The following is a 6,390-nucleotide window of genomic DNA, read 5'->3' on the forward strand; positions in this document are numbered from 1 at the left end:
TAAGTTCAAATTAGAATAGTCCAAAGTAAAAGCCAGAATATGTATTGATCTCCATGAGAAAATGGGTGTGTACTAGTGCTTTTCCCATTGAAAAAGCACTGGGGCCAAAAAATTCCAAAAGTAACATACACTTATAAAGCCAGCATCTGTTGGAGTCAGGTGATTTTATTGAGACTAGGAGATGATCATGATAGACATCCTATATTCCCAGGCTCCATAAATCTACCAGGAAGAAGGGGATCAGGGTAATGTGGAAAAGAAGAAGGTACATATCCATCATCCATGTAGTCAAAGTGAGAGGTATATAATATCCAAGTTTTGGGGAAGTGTATGTTTTTTTTCTCCCAGTAATCCAGCCTATGTATGTGTATGAGGGTGTATGCTCTCTAAAACTAGGAGAAAGTTCATTTGCCATATGGACTTCAGCTTAAGGATAATGTTTACCAACTTCTTCTGTGCATCTCTGTACAGGGAGGAGAGAATTGGAGAGATATTTCAGAGCATTATGCTTCTAAGACATAAGGAGTGAGTTTTTCATAGGACAAATCAATACTCAGAAATTAGTAGAGCTTGAGTTGCTGTTATTTCTCCCAAGAGGATTGTCTGCCAGATGGTGAATACCAACAGCATGAGTTTGTGGATGCATGAAGTGCAGGCAGTAAAGGGATCTATAGAAGAGGACTAAATAGTACTCTAGAGTGGAAAACCCCCAAAACCCCCACAAAACTCACACATGAACACTTTGAAACAGCAGCCCATTGGACCTGTGCCATGCAGAGGACATTAATGATCAATCAATGTCAGCTATAGAATGGAAAGTAGAAAAAAGTAAGTTGTCAGTTGGGTAAAAGATACTTCCTTTCATCTTTCTTCTTTCTCCTCAACAGTATGGAAGTACTTGGCTTTAAAAAGGGAAAATAGGAGAAGGGAGTCAAAGCTAACCAAAACTTCCTTTACCATTCATACAACTTAGAGCCATAGATAAAATGTGAACTGGGGTATGGACTTAAAAAGGGAAAAAATTAAATCAGTTCATCCCTACCTGGGTTGCTTTTCAAAACATTCAAGTTGCTAGAGAATTGTAGCATCTGCTCAATTATAGTTAAGATTTGACAGAGACCAGTGAAATTTAGTGAATGGAAAAAATATTTCGTTCATACCCCTCTGATTTGAGACTTCTCAATATACTAGGTATATACTCAATATAATATTCTGGAACAGCTGTGCTCCTTCTAATAGAGCTCTATTACTTTTGATGTACTGCAGAGTGTTTAAATATCTACCTGACTTTGAAAAAAACAAGTATAAAATATGAAAAGAAAGCCTCTATTCCTTAAAAGAAATAGTACAAGAGAAGCATGTATGAAATGATACTCTGTTAATGGTTGTGCTTCTTCCATAAATATTGTAGAAGTGACAATGTCAGGCCTAATATCATTTCTCTACATTGCTTTAGAAATGGATAAGTGAAGGCAGTAAATGAAATTTCATTCTGTCATTACGTTGATTAGAAAACTTAGAAGGGGAAACACCAATAAAAATCTCCAAAAATATCTCTTCCTCCTTACCTAATCAAAAATATTTATTGGCAAAGGAAAATAAATATCACAAATTTTTAAAAACTGACCCCTTTAAGTAATATTTATAGTATCAACAAATGTTTTTCTCTCCAAACAAGCACCGTCAGTGCAAATACAAAGCTTATATCTCTAACACATATAACTTGCTTTCTTAAATGAGTCACCTAAAACATAAATAATAGCACATTACAAGAAAACATCATTTACTTTGCTAAATTAATTCTATTTCAAAATATCCACTGAATGCAAAGCTAATTATCAAGGATAAGATTTTATTCTCTATATATGTGTAGTATACTAGTCAACAAAAACTGTGGTTAGCCTTGATACTTTAGTGAGATAGATAGGTATGTATGTAGGTCGGTAGGTAAACACAGTTTCTAGTGACATATATTGTGCTTGAAATTAAGAATATTTTGGTCACTTAAATATTAAGCATCAGAGTTTTTGAACACCAGTCCTAAAATGAATTTCATTCTAATGTGATGCTTTATAAATAACATCCAATTTTGTGCAGTGATTTTTAAGAACCATTTGTTAAAAATCATGTTAAAGAAATGATAAAAAAGGAAAAGTTAACTGAAAATGATAAAAAATGTTCAGGTTCTGAATGGGACAGTATAATACTCAGAAAACTTATTTTAAAAATATTAATTCTTTATTTCATGACATCAAGTTAATAAATTTGTTAGCCTAGTGTTTCTTCCTTGAGGGAAGGTATATAGGAGGTGTCCTGGCTTTTGTTTCTAAAAGCCTATTCCCTTTGAATAGTCTATAAAAGTTGGTTTCTAAAGATAATTGTGAAGAGGGGCACCTGGGTGGCTCAGTGGGTTAAAGCCTCTGCCTTCAGCTCAGGTCATGATTCCAGGGTCCTGGGATCGAGCCCCGCATGAGGCTCTCTGCTCAGCAGGGAGCCTGTTTCCCCTCTCTCTCTGCCTGCCTCTCTGCCTACTTGTGATCTCTCTCTCTGTGTCAAATAAATAAATAAAATCTTTAACAAAAAAAAAAAAAAAAGATAATTGTGAAGAGCTGAGAGGAATGGGTGAGATAAAGGAAAATTCTGGAGATAGAAAGCAAAATACCCCAAATCCTATTTCTATTCAAGAGTCTAAGAGTGATGGCAAACTTCAAGTATTTTATGGGATATGATGGTAGAATGTGTATCTGTGTCTAAATATATGTAGGGGAAAGGTTAGTGTGATAGGATATTCACGGGGATCTTTCCATGTAAAAGAGATGCATCCCACGTTTATTGATCCTATCAATGCAGGATATACTAAGTCACTTAATTCTAGAAAGGTAAACAAATGTGGAGTGTTAAGTATGTTAATATGTAAATATTAAATGTAAATTTTAACTGATGATGAATAGTATTTGCTTAGATCAACACCAATTATTAATGTATGTTGAAGTAGCATTCAGTTATTATGGTCCTTATCTGCATCTCAGTGTTTAAAAATTATACCACGTAATCAGTATTTTAAACTATGTCACAATATCTTACTCTGCACACAGTCCCATATTTGGTAATTTCAGCCATCAAGAGAATTGTGAGAAACTAGAAAGAAACATAAAGTAATTCTAACAGTTCTTAAATAATGTCTTTACTTACAGGTTATTCACGCATAGGCAATTTTCATACACTTTTAATTTGCTTGGTTAGCTGTTTTCCTGTATTATAAGAAATTAGAGGCTGTAATTTACAAGTGGGCAGGCTGCTAACCACAGGCAAACAAGAACACTTTTTAATTATGAAAGACTGACAGTGGCAGTGTAAGGTACCTGAAAGTGTAAATACAGATGATACTAATATGTAACTTGATAAGAATAAATAAGAGCCTAACAAGGAACATAAAAGAAACAAAATGAACCAAATCCTAATGGAAATTTTATTTTAGTTGTTTTTATGCTCTTCTTGTTGGCATAATAACTCCAGTTTCCACCTCTTCATTACAAGTCCATACACACACACACACACACACACACACACCCTTAATAGCACACCCTAATAGTCTAATGGTTACCACATACACACATCAAAACTCCTTTAGTGTACATTGAGTAAAGAAGAAAATTTTCTATTAAAGAAGTCCTAGCAAAAGAGGAGATATATAATTGTGAAAATATCTCATAGTTATTGTGATAAAGACAATATATATTAAAGGTAAATATTTAGGCGATATCCCGGTGCTTTGCATAGAGGTAAAAATGTGACAGGCCCTAAGGGAAGAGAACTTTTTGCACACATCAGGCAGCCCAAGTTTGTATCCTCTGGGACTATCAAGTATGGTGACTATATCACGGATGTTTGGCAAGCTTACGTCAGAGAGTAGAAACACTGAGACTTCTCTAAGAGAGAGAGAAGGATGGAAATGCCAAAAGATGACTGAAGATTTCTTTGTAGAACAAACATACTATGCGTAGGATTCTCAGAAATCATTAGCAGTGCTAGTGAGAAGGGCTGAAATACTGTTTTAAGTAATTGAGCAATTATCAGTGCAGTAGATATTATTCATCTTTGGCTCTTGATAGCAAAATAAGTTCTCCAGAAGATTCATATCTGTGCAACTATTCATGCCTCGGTAAAGGGGTAGTACCTTGCTGTCCGGCATTATGATTATAATACACAAAGTTTCACAAATTTCAACCAAAAATTTTTAGGCAAAGGGCCACATCTTATACTTTAAGAGAAATTATCTTCTAAAATCTTTACTCCTACTTGGTGATCCCAGCTGGACTTCTTTTCGCTTGAAATTCTAGCCTACAGCTCTAAGCAGTTTGGTCCTTGCTGATTCTCCCTGGGTCCCATGGCGACCCCTTTAGTCTTCTTGAATCAATAGCTCTTCTTAAGCAGAGAAAATAAAGCTCCAGGCCAAAATAAGATAGAAAGAGCAAAGAGAAAAAAAAAAATAATAAAGAACCAGCACAGCTTTCTCTCATGCGATTCCTTTAACTTCATTCACTAAAGGCCACATACTCAGTTTTTTAAAGTCAGAGAATCATGATGGGAGGAAGAAAAATCAATATAATCTCCTTTTCATTGCAAGTTATTCAACCTCCTTCCAATGACTGCTAGTCTATTTCATAAATACATTTTTTTGGTGTTTTTATTATGCCATAGTCTTTTTTCAGTACCCTTTTTTGTATGTCTATCATACTAATTGATGCCCTCTACTACCTTAAAGATAGGTAGGTGAATTTGGGGCCAATTTGTATTTTGCCTTCTCTCATCATCTCATTTCCATGACAGTTTTCATATTTTAGTAATATCTATTAGTGCTGTAGATAAGTATGATACTGCCCAAAGCACATCTTACGATTGGCAAAATAATGTATTTAAAATGTGATATTCTCAGAATTATTATGTATTGATATTAGGGTATAATTGTGAAATGATACGCTTGAAAAAATTATGGTGGTATCTTGGTTTAAGGTAATGGCAATGTAGTTTGAAGAAAGAAAGTGTTTTATATTATTAGTAGATGAATACTATTTGCCAATAGATTAAGAATGGGCTGTAAACAAAAATAAATGTGAGTTCTGGTTTAAGAAACTTGATGGACAGTGTGGGGAAATCAGATTGTGTGTGCTAAGACTGAGTTAGATACTCAAGTACATGGGAAAAATGGGCAATCAGTTATATGTCCATTTAAAGCTTAGAAAGGTCTTACGAGAGAAACATGTTTGCCAAATGTTGGTCTGAAAGTGACATTTAAACTAGAATTTAAATAAAAACTTGAAACATTAAAGAAAGGGAAAGGTTTTTAAGAATGAAGAGTGAATTCTGTTCTCATATATTAATAAGTAATTAAATACCTGTAACAGAGTCAGAGTCATAACATCCAATTTATGCCAGACCAAACACCACAATTCATTGTTAAAATATCCAGTTATGGCATAAAAGAATCTGCTTTGACTTTGATCTTTGAGCTATAAATTAATCATTTTAAGAATTTAAAAAGTAACCATTAATAAGCAGCATTTTATCTCCCTTTCAGAGTAAAACATCTTAGTTCTTTTGTATGTGATAATATTTGTGTGTAAAAATAATAATTGTCAATAAGTATCCTTGAATGTATTTAGCAGTGTTTAAAAGAAATAGAGGTGGGAAAAAGGCATAATTCCTCTCTAGCAGTTGATTTTTTTGGTATAAACTATAGAGTTTTCACAAATAAATGCTATAAATAAATAAAGTCGTAGAAACAGATGAACTTGCCTAAGAAGATAGAATGGGCAGAAATAGGTAGGTATCCAGAACTTGGGCTCAATAACTGCACCAATTAGTGACCAGGTACATGTTGCCTTTTTTTTTTTTTTTTTTAAGATTTTTATTTATCTATTTGACAGACAGATCACAAGTAGGCAGAGAGGCAGGCAGAGAGAGAGGAGCTATGTTGGGCTCGATCCCAGGACCCTGAGCCAAAGGCAGAGGCTTTTTTTTTTTTTTTTTTAAATTTTTTATTTTTTATAAACATATATTTTTATCCCCAGGGGTACAGGTCTGTGAATCACCAGGTTTACACACTTCATAGCACTCACCAAATCACATACCCTCCCCAATGTCCATAATCCCACCCCCTTCTCCCAAACCCCCTCCCCCCGGCAACCCTCAGTTTGTTTTGTGAGATTAAGAGTCACTTATGGTTTGTGTCCCTCCCAATCCCATCTTGTTTCATTTCTTCTTCTTCTACCCACTTAAGCCTCCATGTTGCATCACCACTTCCTCATATCAGGGAGATCATATGATAGTTGTCTTTCTCTGCTTGACTTATTTCGCTAAGCATGATACGCTCTAGTTCCATCCATGTTG

The sequence above is a fragment of the Mustela lutreola genome, chromosome 13 (genome assembly GCF_030435805.1).
Source record: "Mustela lutreola isolate mMusLut2 chromosome 13, mMusLut2.pri, whole genome shotgun sequence".
In the NCBI taxonomy this organism is placed as follows: domain Eukaryota; kingdom Metazoa; phylum Chordata; class Mammalia; order Carnivora; family Mustelidae; genus Mustela; species Mustela lutreola.